The 12,175-nt window shown below is 43.8% G+C and overlaps 1 long non-coding RNA gene across 1 annotated transcript in view; it reads right to left on the reverse strand.

Annotated features, from left to right (window-relative positions):
• The window catches only part of LOC128298352 (uncharacterized), a 106,427-nt gene that overhangs the window by 62,663 nt on the left and 31,589 nt on the right, over window positions 1-12,175 (reverse strand). The window lies entirely within an intron of this gene.

Genomic DNA, 12,175 nt, shown 5'->3' on the forward strand with positions numbered 1-12,175 from the left:
ATTCTCAAACAAAGTTGCTGCATTCTGAGCAAGAACTAGAACTATCTTAGAACGCTATCAAAATAGTTTAATTAATATGATTGTTATGAATTACTGAGAATTCTTCAAACTTGAAATCCTAGAAGCTTATATCTCCACACCCTTTATTGTAAACGGGGCAGAAGTGTTCTAGACAAGAAGATCCACCAGAATTAAGTAAGAAATGAGCTTAAATTGAGCTCTTGATCTGAAATGCTATCGAACAAATCTACTCTGAAAGTCTTCCAAGGTAATGCTCATGTCTAGTTCAGGCAGGGCAGACATGGAAATTGGCCACAAATGCCCGAAAAAAAAATCGAAAATTAACATTTCCAATGTATTTGAGGTTGGTACCATACACGCTATACTAAAATCTTACAAAAGTCTTTGTATTTCTGGTAACCAAACAGAGAAATGGGCCAGCAGTGCTAAACAAACATCCTGCCAAACATTGTATCGCCAGGACTGTTTTTCATAGACACCCTGACGTCAAAGGAATAAACTTATTCAGCACCCGTAAAAGTCTGCCCCAAGTTTTGCCCTAACCTCCCAAAACGAACCCACCTAGCATCACCCTGCACGACGGACCCCTCCAGTGCTCTATTTCTAGGGCATGGGAAGACACCGGTCAATTGATTGCGCGAGCGTTCGAGCAGACCGATCTTCGATGACGTCAGTGATTCCGATGCGCTTCGCACTGACGCAGCAAACCGCACCCGACCGCCGTAGCCGATGGAAGGATAAAAATATAAAGTAGCACAAAACGATCGAGTTTTACACAAAAGAGTAGACAAAAGTGGCAAACCGTAAACGCGCGATGAAAGAACGAAAAGCCACGGTTTGATGGGTTATGTGCTCTTTTTTTTTCGCTTTTAAACAATCTGCTTGCGGTGTGTTGGTTGGTGGTGATGGTGGTAGCCACCAAGCAAAAATTGTGCACCGTAATCGAACGTAATGGATGATTTGTGGAGGGCGGAAAAACGGTGGAGGCACTTTCTGGGGAAGCTGACAACGGAACAACAACGTACATTCACACACAAAACGCAGTCATGTGGCACCGAGGCTCGAGAACAGCTCTTGCCGCAACAACGGGGCCGCGTTCGATTGATTTGATAAATTGACTCCGATAAACATTAGCACGTTCGTCGGCAGTGTGGTTAAGGATATACTGTCGAGCCAGCGCAGAGCACACACAGCAACAACAAAAAAAGCCAAAGCTCCGTTCCGTTTTAGTCGTTGTAAAATCTTAGAAAAATCACGCATCACCGCATTAAAGCAGTGCTGCCACGGGAGTCGAAGCTACCCGATACATCCCCACCAGATAGCGGATGTCCTCGGGGCGATAGGTATGGCGGCTCGCAGGAATATGCCCGGTCACCGAACAACACCGAGCGTCAGAGCAAATCAATAACATCATCCGAAGCGAACCCATCGAATATCATCATTGAGAAGAGTTCATCCTCGCCTCCGGGCAGAAGATAACCCGACTCTGGGGTGTATTTTTCCTTCGGTGGAAAAGCACAACACGGTTACTAGCGGTGTGGGCCGTGTGCGATCAGTTCCCAAAACCCAACAACCCAACATCGGAAAACAAATCCAAATCAAACAACAGATCAATTTTTGTTTTCAATAATGCGTACGATGTTCAATATAAAATGAATTCTTATCACTGCATCTACTACCGTGGGTTGTGGTCTGTAACCTCCGAAATGTGGTATTAAATGTAACCACTAAAGAAAACACAAACTGAAGAATAAAAAAACTCAGTTTTTTGGGACAATTTTTGACAATCGTAAGGCATGCAATGTTGCTTTTATTGGACTAATCTCCGAGTAACCTATATTGTAATTCTATGTAACCTGTCTAATAAGTGTCAAGAAGCAGAGTCCGTCAAGAATTTTTAATGAGAGCTCTAAGCTCGTATGCAGATTCGTACGGTTGACCGTCTTCATTGACCTCGTGAAATAATATTCAAGATTTCAAAAATTCGCCATTGGTTTTAAGTTATCTTCCCAGGTCATCGGGTTGTTCCCCAATGGTGCTCGGCCTTTGGTTACTTTGATATTGTATAGCAACGCATTTTTGTTATACAAAATAAACCAAATATACAAAATAAATAAAGGGTTATGAAGGTCAAGCCAAGGTTTCAAAGGGTTCGCCAAGCTGTCGTTGTAATCGCGCGTCTCGAATCATTCGCCAACTCACTTTTACTATGACAGCTGAACGCTTTGACATGTCAGAATATTGTTTATAGTTTGTGCTAAAAAAAATCAAGGCTCACGACTCAAATTTCGCCAGTAATTAGTGTAACTTGTGAGCTTTTTCCACTGCCCACGGCCACCTTTAAAGATGATTAGCTGGACGATAATTCATGTTAATATCCAGCATCAATTAACCAATTCCAATAATCTCAGTGGAACTAAGCACCTGCCAGCATGACTTACTATCTTTCAACTATGTCACGTGGTCAATTGCAAAACTCAAACTAGCGACTTGTAGTGTTGTTCTTAATAAATATTTTGAATCTTATTTTTTCTCTTTTGAATTTTTATTTTTAAAATATTGTCTAGGATCAATGAATCACTGAGCATTCATAACCCTGTAGAATAGAGATTTAGAATCATTCATTTAGTTAAAAGATTAATGAATCTTCAGCTTTAGTTAAGACTCGTGAAGCTAAATCAGATAGATCCCACTGTTGCAAAGTTTCGGATTTACATGAGAGACTTTCAAAATTTATTACTGGTCTTTTACTCGTTTGCAGCAGGAATAGGGCTCGAAATCCGCGAAATGCAACACTCTTTATTTGCATTGATGGTGGCGCCCTCTCCCGTCATTCTCTCTAAGCTCCGATCCTCTAAATGGGCAGCTTATGTCAAAAACATTGACACCAACACTAATAATTTGAGAGATAATTGCCTTCACTCACAACGTCACGAATAGAATGGAATTTCTTCGACACAGTGATTATGCTTATATTTAAGCTGTAAACGATTTAATTTTTGTGACAACCTTGAGTTGGATTAGAAATAATTCTGACTATTACGCGAGGGAAGTTTTTGGGGATGAAAAGATGACTTTCAGAGCCTATCTATAAGGAAGATATCCCTCTCAAACTGTAATCGATATTGTTTTTATTTGGTTTCTTATCTCAAAATTCATATTTTTATATCACTTTTCATAGGCATTTTAATTAAAACACGCGTTTTAACGAAATCCCAACAAAGATTTAGTTTTTTAGTTATTTTTTACGATCATTAGCATAAACAACTATGTTCGGCGATCATTTCGTTACACACTGTACTGCCATCAATCGATTTAGTCGTCACCATTGTTAACATTGGAACGATAAATTATGTTCTATAATTAGTCCCCCAGACTCCAAAATATAATTTCTTTACCCAAATTTACCCACAGCCACAGCCAGTTTGCTGTGGAATAGAAGCATATTTAGGCCGACCAGAAAAAGTAATTATTTCCTGTTGTGCTGCCGAAAGGAAAAACATTGTAAGACGTTTTTACCCCCCAATACGGTGACTCTTCGCGAGCCGATCGAAACCGTCTTTGGATGGTCAATGAATAATTTAAATTTCGCTTTCACTAAGGTCACCACACCACCATGTGCCAGCGGTAGGGGTCAGCACAAAACGGTTCCCGTTTGACCCCCTTTTTTTTCGGTGGAGATCGACGAAAGCGAGCGGATTATTGTACCTATTGGAACGCGACTTTTTTCCCCCTTTGGTCTGGTCCATCGTTAACTCACCTCCGTTTGTGTGTCCGTGTGTTTGATTGCTGACGGGGTTCGAAAATCACACGCCATCGTTCCGGCTTCTAGCCGGAGATGTACGTCCGTACGCGCGGGCATGAGTGATGGGTTGTTGGAAGCAAACATTAAAAAAAGCAATCCCTCTCACATGCTCACATGAAGGGTTGCGTTGTTGAGATCCGTGTATTTAATGGTGGCGGTACGACGTGTGGCGAAAATGCGAAATTTGCCCACAGCAAGTGCCTTTGCTTGCCAGAAAGGGAAGCGCAAAAAATAGACGAGACCGTTTACTAACCGTCCCAAACGCCGAAAGGCGCAACAACAAAAAGCGGAGGAAATAATAACAATCATCAAATACCGATTAAGTATCATGGCCGGTGTGCGATCCATGCGTTGTGAGCAGATCCATCGGTATAACATCAACGGCAACGGGGAGGAAAAAAACCCCCGTGGCACCGGAACCGCCTATTTGCATCACTTCGCTCTCTCGCGGGCGCACTAATTCATCCACCACTCAATCTGCAATCGACGCCTCGACGAGGAAGGAAGCCGAGGAGGTGGTTGTTGAACAAAACGGTGGAAAACCGATAGTGAATCACAGACACCCCGTGAGCTGCTTGTTGCTGGCCTTCTTCGTAACAGCCAAAAGCCCTTCACTGTGCCACAGAGAGATCGCCACCATTGATGATCCCCGATCAATGGCGTCGATTGACGACCGATGATGCGGCAACGCGGCGAAAGGCAACAATCGATGATCGTGTGATACCATTTCCCGTCCCGGATCGAAAAGACTGCAACTAGCTAGTGGTGGTTAGTGGTGGTGGTGCAGTATTTGGATATCGCTCAGCCTCGCTCCAACGCTGGCGAAGAGGGCGATTCCGAACGCCGCCTGATGCGAATGTTTTAAAGACACAAACAAAGCGAGCGACCCCGGGCACAAAGCTAGCGCATATATTTAAGCTTTTAAGCCGCTTGCCACCGCTCCGCTCCAACCCCAGCCACCTTTTCCACTGCTAGGCGAAAGGGAAGAGCTTTGTGTGCTCGCTTATTTCCGAATCGAGGCCGTAGGCCTTCGCCAGGGTGTCTAATACCGTGTTGCTGCTATGGTATTTTTCATAGCCCCACACACCACAATGTGATGGTGGCTGGAATGGGGTGGCCTCTTCGCGACCTAATGGAAGCCGGTGTTCGGAGTCTTCGGGGGCAATTATGCATCCACCGCCGTACCTAAGCAGCTTCCCGTATGGTGGTGGAAGCGCTTCTAATGGCGACCAAGTGCTGTGGAAGTCCGGTTTACCCCTAAGTACCAGCAGATCACCGACAACACCGGGCTTCCTCCTTCCGTCGTGGCACCTTGGCACAACACCGACCATTTGCAGCCGTGGAGTGCAATCAAGCCCCCGTAAGCCGCTTCTCAACCGTAACGCCACGCCGTACACTGATCCCGTGAAACTATTCGCACCTTGCCACAGTTGGTTACGTTCGCCATTGGCCCGACCCGGCGGCTCCCATACCAAGGTGGTGCGTCAGCAGCAAAAACTGCATTCGTCGCCGGTTGCCATCAAAGAGTGAACCCCGTAAGTCACCCCGGACGACTAAGGTGTGCGCACAGGAGGGTGATTATGGTCAGGGTCAGATTGTGCGCGGGGTAGTGTTTATCGGCATGCCTCGGCGGTGGTTTTGCTTTGTGGCGATGGCAAGAGAGGCTGTGGAGAAGAAAAAAAAAACAGAAGGTGTCGGCCAATCGGCCAACGGTGGATTGAAGTTGTAAATTTATGGTTTGATTTTTATTCCCTCGTGGGATCGTCCCCCCACCTTCCTTCGAAAACAAACACTCCGGTAATCCTTGGAGGCGAACCTGGCGGGTGTCTTTATGGCGGGTTGTTCGATTTGGAGCTCGAACACCCGTCACCCGTCGCCACTTTCTGGCCACACTAATCGATCTGTGTTTCCGTGCGGAATGATTTGTATTGTTTTGTACGGTTTGCAATTTGTTATCCTAGCCCCCAATATGGCAATCAATAAAGGGACAGTCTGTGGGGCATATGGTTTTAGCTTTGTCTGGGGAAAAGATTGCTCACCCTTCGATATTATTTAAGAGATTAAGATATGAGCATCCAGAATTGTGTTTGAATTATGCCAAATTATTGTAAATTTTAAAATATGCATTCTTGAATTGGATAAGTAAGGAAATTTTTGTTTTGAATACCTGCGAAGGTCTATCAGATTTTAAAATTTAACTGAATACATATACAGGAAGTGGCCTTGAGTTTTTCATATACCCAAAATACAGTGTTTGTTGTCTAAAGCCACATTTTGATTCTGAAGGCTATGGCTCCCATTGAGACAAAATATCGTTTAAGCGTTGAAACGACTGATTGCAACGACAACGTACTATCAGGGCGAAAATATTTATGTTTTCCCACAATATCTAACCTTCGATGCAATTTCCCAGCACTGAAGGTAAGAAATATAGTTTTTCGAAGGTATTTCTCGACCATATAATTGCATATAACACTTAATCTGCACGATAAGAGTAGTTTCTGTGACTCTTGTTTTGATTGAATTCTGACTCTTCCCGTTGATTAAGAAGTTTGGGATATATACATGATTCTTTCAGAACTCTTGGAACTATTGAGATTCAAGAGTATTTTGAGGGTCTACTTTTGATTTGATTCACTCTTAATTCAAGGGTAATATGAACGACTCTTCTCAAGATAATCTTTGGATGTATTTCTTTGGATATTTAGATATATATTAACTCATGAATCGATTAAGATTCAAGAGTATTTTGAGAGTCTACTTTTGATTTGATTCACTCTTCATTCAAAGGTAATATAAACGACTCTTCTCAAGATAATCTTTGGATATTTAGATGTATATTAACTCATGAATCTATTAAGATTCGAGAGTATTTAGATGGTTAACTTTTGATTTGATTCACTCTTCATTCTAGGGTATTATGAACGACTCTTCTCAAGATGATGTTTGGATATAATTCTTTGGATATTTGGATATATATTAACTCATGAATCTATTAAGATTCAAGAGTATTTTGAGCGTCAACTTTTGATTTGATTCACTCTTCATTCAAGGGTAATATGAACGACTCTTCTCAAGATAATCTTTGGATATATTTCTTTGGATATTTAGATATATATTAACTCATGAATCGATTAAGATTCAAGAGTATTTACAGGGTTATCTTTTGATTTGATTCACTCTTCATCCAAGGGTAATATAAACGACTCTTCTCAAGATAATCTTTGGATATATTTCTAGTCTCTTGGTCAGCCTCGTACGAACTCAGGGTTATTTAGCTTTTTAGAACACTTCAATAGCAATATTTTAGCTCAATTTATTTACGGAATGAAAAATGGTTGAGCTCGATTAAATAGGAAGACTATCCAAAATTAGAATAAATATATTTCATTACCATAACTGAGTACTTTAGTGTAACCATATACAAATAGTGCTGAATCTTTGTCCCTCGCACAAACAAATGTGCACCAGGAGAAGATTCAACACAAGTGATATTGAATTATGTTTTACAATACAAAACATACATCTACAAATAAATTTCACTAATCCAGTTGACAAATAAACGCCCAAAAACACACCTCATACCATTCACCACAACATCGGTTTTGCTCGATGACATATTTAAAGCCCCAATTACTTCAACAAGCCGATTATGGTGAAATTGAACGAACCCACCAGGCAGGCAACGTGCCACGAGACACGCCTGCTCTGCCCACCCAAAGTGCGCGAGCACGCAACACGTAAAAATCACGAACGGATTAGGTGACATCATAATGCGCCATCCGTTCGCACTTACACTCTCCAGCGCTTTGCAAAACCCTGGCAAATAACACACGCTTTGCTTCCCCCAACCCCAAAAGCCATGGGAACGCTAAACTGGCCGGCCCGAAAAGAAAGCCATCCCGCGAATGGAATGATTATGGGATATATACAAGTATTATGTTTTTTTCCTATTTTGTCTCGCTTTTTTTTCTCTCTCCTGCGTTGCGAGGCCACACCGAATCGTGCGCGCGCGAGTCGAATGACAGATCATAATTATGAACATTAGACGTTCATTAGCCCCGCAAGGAGAACGCAACGGCCGCCACACTGCAGGCCCCGATTGGTCGGACACTTTCAATCATCCAAAGTGTCCGACGGCCGTCTGCGTTCCAACGTTCCCAGGCACACACAAATATGCCACCAGCGAACCAGGAGATCCATCAACGAATCGTCGGCCGATCTCGTCCAGCCGACTAGGCCCAACCCAATCTCTGCTTGGTTTTTTTTTCGGTGGAGGGAGAGCAACACTTTAAGCTCGGTTTCGCACACTTCAAACCGTGGTAAAACGTTTTTAATCCGGCACCGTCTCGAAACGGACGAACACAGCGGTCCGAATCAATCTGGCGGAGGTAAGAGGAGCAACAACAAAAACACCACCACTTCTACAATAATGAACGATGAAGACAACAATCAATGGTACGATGATGCGCTCTCGGTGCAGTAATCATTTCCCTGTTGCCTGCACACAATTAAAGATTAGTTTCGGAGCACTCTGCGCCATAAACGCGCCACAAAACCCCAGATGCGCGCAACTGCAGCAGCAACAACGAAGAGAAAATAATAGCAAAAAACACGCACACAGCCACAGGTAACATCAAAATAAAGGTAAATATCGTCTTGCCCCAGCACGCAAATCGCCTTCGCAGCGTGCAAATAAACGCGCCAGATACCCTCGTGGGCCGCGGATAAAAGAACGCTGCGAACGTGCATATAGAACGCAACAGACAGACTCCAGCGAGAGTCCTTCGTCGACGTCTTCGTCGTCGCCATCATCACTATCCCATCCCCGAGCATTCTGTCCCATGTGCTCCGATGCCAAATTCATTATCCCCTCGACCGGAGAACGACGTTTGCTGCAGCAGATGAGAATGAATTTCGCTCGTCTCGCTACAGAAGACGCGGTCACCAACCTACCTACGGCCGGGAGCCGCCGTCACAGCGAAACCGCGCCCGGTACGCTATGGAGAACCGTTGGGACCGTCTACTCCCTGTTTCGCACGAAGTTTAGCCTCCCCCCCAGAACACAGTTTGCCCGACGTTATTCGCAGACACACATTCGCAATTGCATTCCACACTCCGTTGCACATCTGCATACCGCAACCGATCCCAATTCCCCGCTCCCCGCTCCCAGGAGCCACCGACAGGCGGCTGGTCCGCGACTTAACACCTCGCGGAGTTTTTCCCACCTTTCCCTTGCCGATACGACGCAGTACGAGCTCGTCGAGCCCGTCGAGCCCGTCTTGCCGGTTGTTGGTGTGACACGATGAGATGGTGAATTATTGGATTTTCCTTGCCTGTTGGGTATGCAATAAAATTAGTTTCAGACCTAAATATCGTTTGTCACCAGAGTGCGCGTTTTCTCGTTGGCTGTATTTTTTCGTGTTTTTTTTCTGTTGCTTCCACCTTTCATGCTCCGTTTGCCATCCGCTAGGTATTCCAGTAGCACTAGGCACACTGCCTTTCACGCTCCAAGTGAAGTCAACGAGGGCATAGAGTGATATAGTTTTTTTGTGTTGCTGTTATTGTGACCGTTTGCTGTTTGTCGACTCTCTACCGTATGTGGTCGCTGCCAATTTTTGCCGTCCCCAAGTTTTGCCCAAAATGAAGACTATTCGTTCCGTTTGGTTGGACCGCACCAGTGATGTTTTATTGGGTTGTTTAAGGAGTTCTGCTTAAGAATCACACCTTACCGTGCGATAAATCCGGCTGCGAACGATTTCGGGGAGGGAAAAGGTGTCTAAATGATTTGAGTTAGGGGTGTTCGTTAGGTTTGAAAATAAAATTCAATGATATAGCTGCTTTGCGACGCTACTGGATAATTGAACATTTTCCGAAACATTGAGGACGTAGAAGGACTAAAATCTCTAAATTTTCGGAGTTTTATAAAATTTGTGTATAGCGTGAGAATCAGTCTTCCGAGTACGGAATAAGGCCCTTTTCATTACTCGTGAATGCGCAGTTTAATTGTTCTAAACATTTAGCCCAAGTCTTCTCAGACAGTAGTAGACGATTCTACGGATAATCTCAGCTTCTCGAGCTTTAAATCTATGCTTTGAATTTAAATATGATTAGAATATCAAAATGAGAGCTTAATCCCTTTTCCGTATTCAGTTTCGCATTCGCTTTCCATGATACCTGTGAATCTGATGCAAAATCGTACAATCGAACAGATGTCGGAACCAGGAACGGATAGATTAACCTGAAGTTGGACTCTTCAAATCAACTCGAAAGGTTTGATATACGTTTACTGGCGCCTTGAACTCATCAAACCTTTTGCTTGTGAAAATTCTATGAAAAATTGATGTAAAATTCGAATTTCTGGTCCAACTACAGGTAGTCCCCGAGTCACGCGGTTCCTCTTAATACGCGGATTCGAACATACGCGATTTTTGGAAATTTGACAACTGAGCTAGTTTATAGCACAAAATCTAAGCAAAAAGGTGAAAAATTGGTCTAAAATCCTAATCTTTGTCATATAAAACATTTTTTTCTAACTTATTTCATTGTAATCTTTCTGAAAATCGCCTGATTCGGCAAATAAATTAAGTGCCAAGAACAAAGTCGACTCTGTGCCTTTGAAGCATACACGAAATTGTACCAGGATTCGACTTACGCGGATTTTTCCCAGGTTATAGCGGTCCGCTATAATAGCGTATGCCGAGGACTGCCTGTTTTTAAAATTAGGCTATGAAATATCCAAAATACTACTAGAATTTCGAATTATTTAAAGATCTTCATAAAACAGAATCTTTTACTAAACAAAGATTCGATTTCTTCATAAAAATGTTCATAGCAAAAAAAACTAATTGAAGTTATGACAGACCTCAGAGATAAAATCTTCATAACCTCAATTTACACAAGACTTCATCCAATCCATAATCCACATCAGTTGCAGCAACTTTTCCAACAACCTACTTCATCTTAAATACATTTTATTTCGTTAATATTTATTTCATCCTCAAATCCACCATCAGCAACAGTCCGTTCGAGCTGCTCATGCGGGAGTTGCGGCTGTTGGTGGAAAAACCCTCACCACCGCCACATTTTCCACTGTGAGAAAATGGGAGCCGAAAACAAAATACCTCAGGATCTCTTCCTCAGGATAGTAGTGGGATGTCAAGATCATAGCATCAACAACAGCAACAGCTCCATTGTACACACTGCCCCAGCAAAAAAAAAAAACGACCGTCTGTATTCTTCACCCCAAAAACGGAAACCAACCGGGATAGTGAGTGCCCCCGCCCGGTCGAAGTTGCGGTAGTACCAACGTCAGCGCAATGGCAAAACCGAATCTGCCACACCTTAAGGGCAAACACAATCCGAAGATAGCATTAGTGTTGAGCAAAAGGGTTGGCCCAAAGCAAGGAAAACCGAACGAAACACATATTTCGAAAAAACGGAAAGGTCAGCGGCAGCAATGGTTGGTGCCAGGTTACTCCGTGCCAGGTTGTCCTTCCTCTATGATTGCAAACAACAACAAAATAAAAAAAAGGGAGAGAAGCAAAAAAGCAGGTCAACGTCGTTATCCGTTTCGGAAGGATCCATGGGAGTCCAAGGCATTGGGGGAGGAAACGTGTGCAGCATTCCTGCTACTATTTATCATGGCTTCTGCGGTGGTGGCTGGCAAATGGTTAATCATTTTATATCATCAACAACGAGCCGCAACAAAACAAATGGCAACCGTTATTATTGCTCAATGGGGAATGCAACGGGGGACAGCCAGCACCGAGGTTCTCGGGTGGTTCTCGGTGTACAGCACCGAGCACCCTCCCATATTTATTTCCGACCGTGCATTGTGTTGCGTTCGCTTGGTCTTTGGCTCGCCCGACTCCACCACCAAAACACACACAATTCCGAACCGGTGCATGTGCGATCACACAATGCACGGGAGTGCGAAGCTCTCGCGCACGGTTGTAATGTCTATTTTATTATTGCCCTCGTACGAGACTTCCCCCGTCCCGAAGATCCGGACCGCTGGCAAAGACAACGGACCGTCTGCCACCCCAACGGAGCAGAAAACAAAAACCAGGGAGTGACAAAAAGGGCGAACGCAAAACATCGCCCCGTTCCGAATCTTTCGCCGCACGAAACAAACTGACGGATTTGCTCAAATTAAAATAACATTTAGCGTGCTCATAAGTGTGCGGTTGCAAGAATAACTCCAAACGGCAACAAACCGAACGTGCGCGCGACCCGATCGCGAGACGTTTTCTAAATGATTATGCAGCTCAGCTGCGACCCTACCGACGCTCACGGAAGATCGGGAGTGATTTATGGTTCTTTTTGCATTGTTGCGTCCCCACTGTC

This window comes from Anopheles moucheti, chromosome 2 (assembly GCF_943734755.1).
Source record: "Anopheles moucheti chromosome 2, idAnoMoucSN_F20_07, whole genome shotgun sequence".
Lineage (NCBI taxonomy): Eukaryota > Metazoa > Arthropoda > Insecta > Diptera > Culicidae > Anopheles > Anopheles moucheti.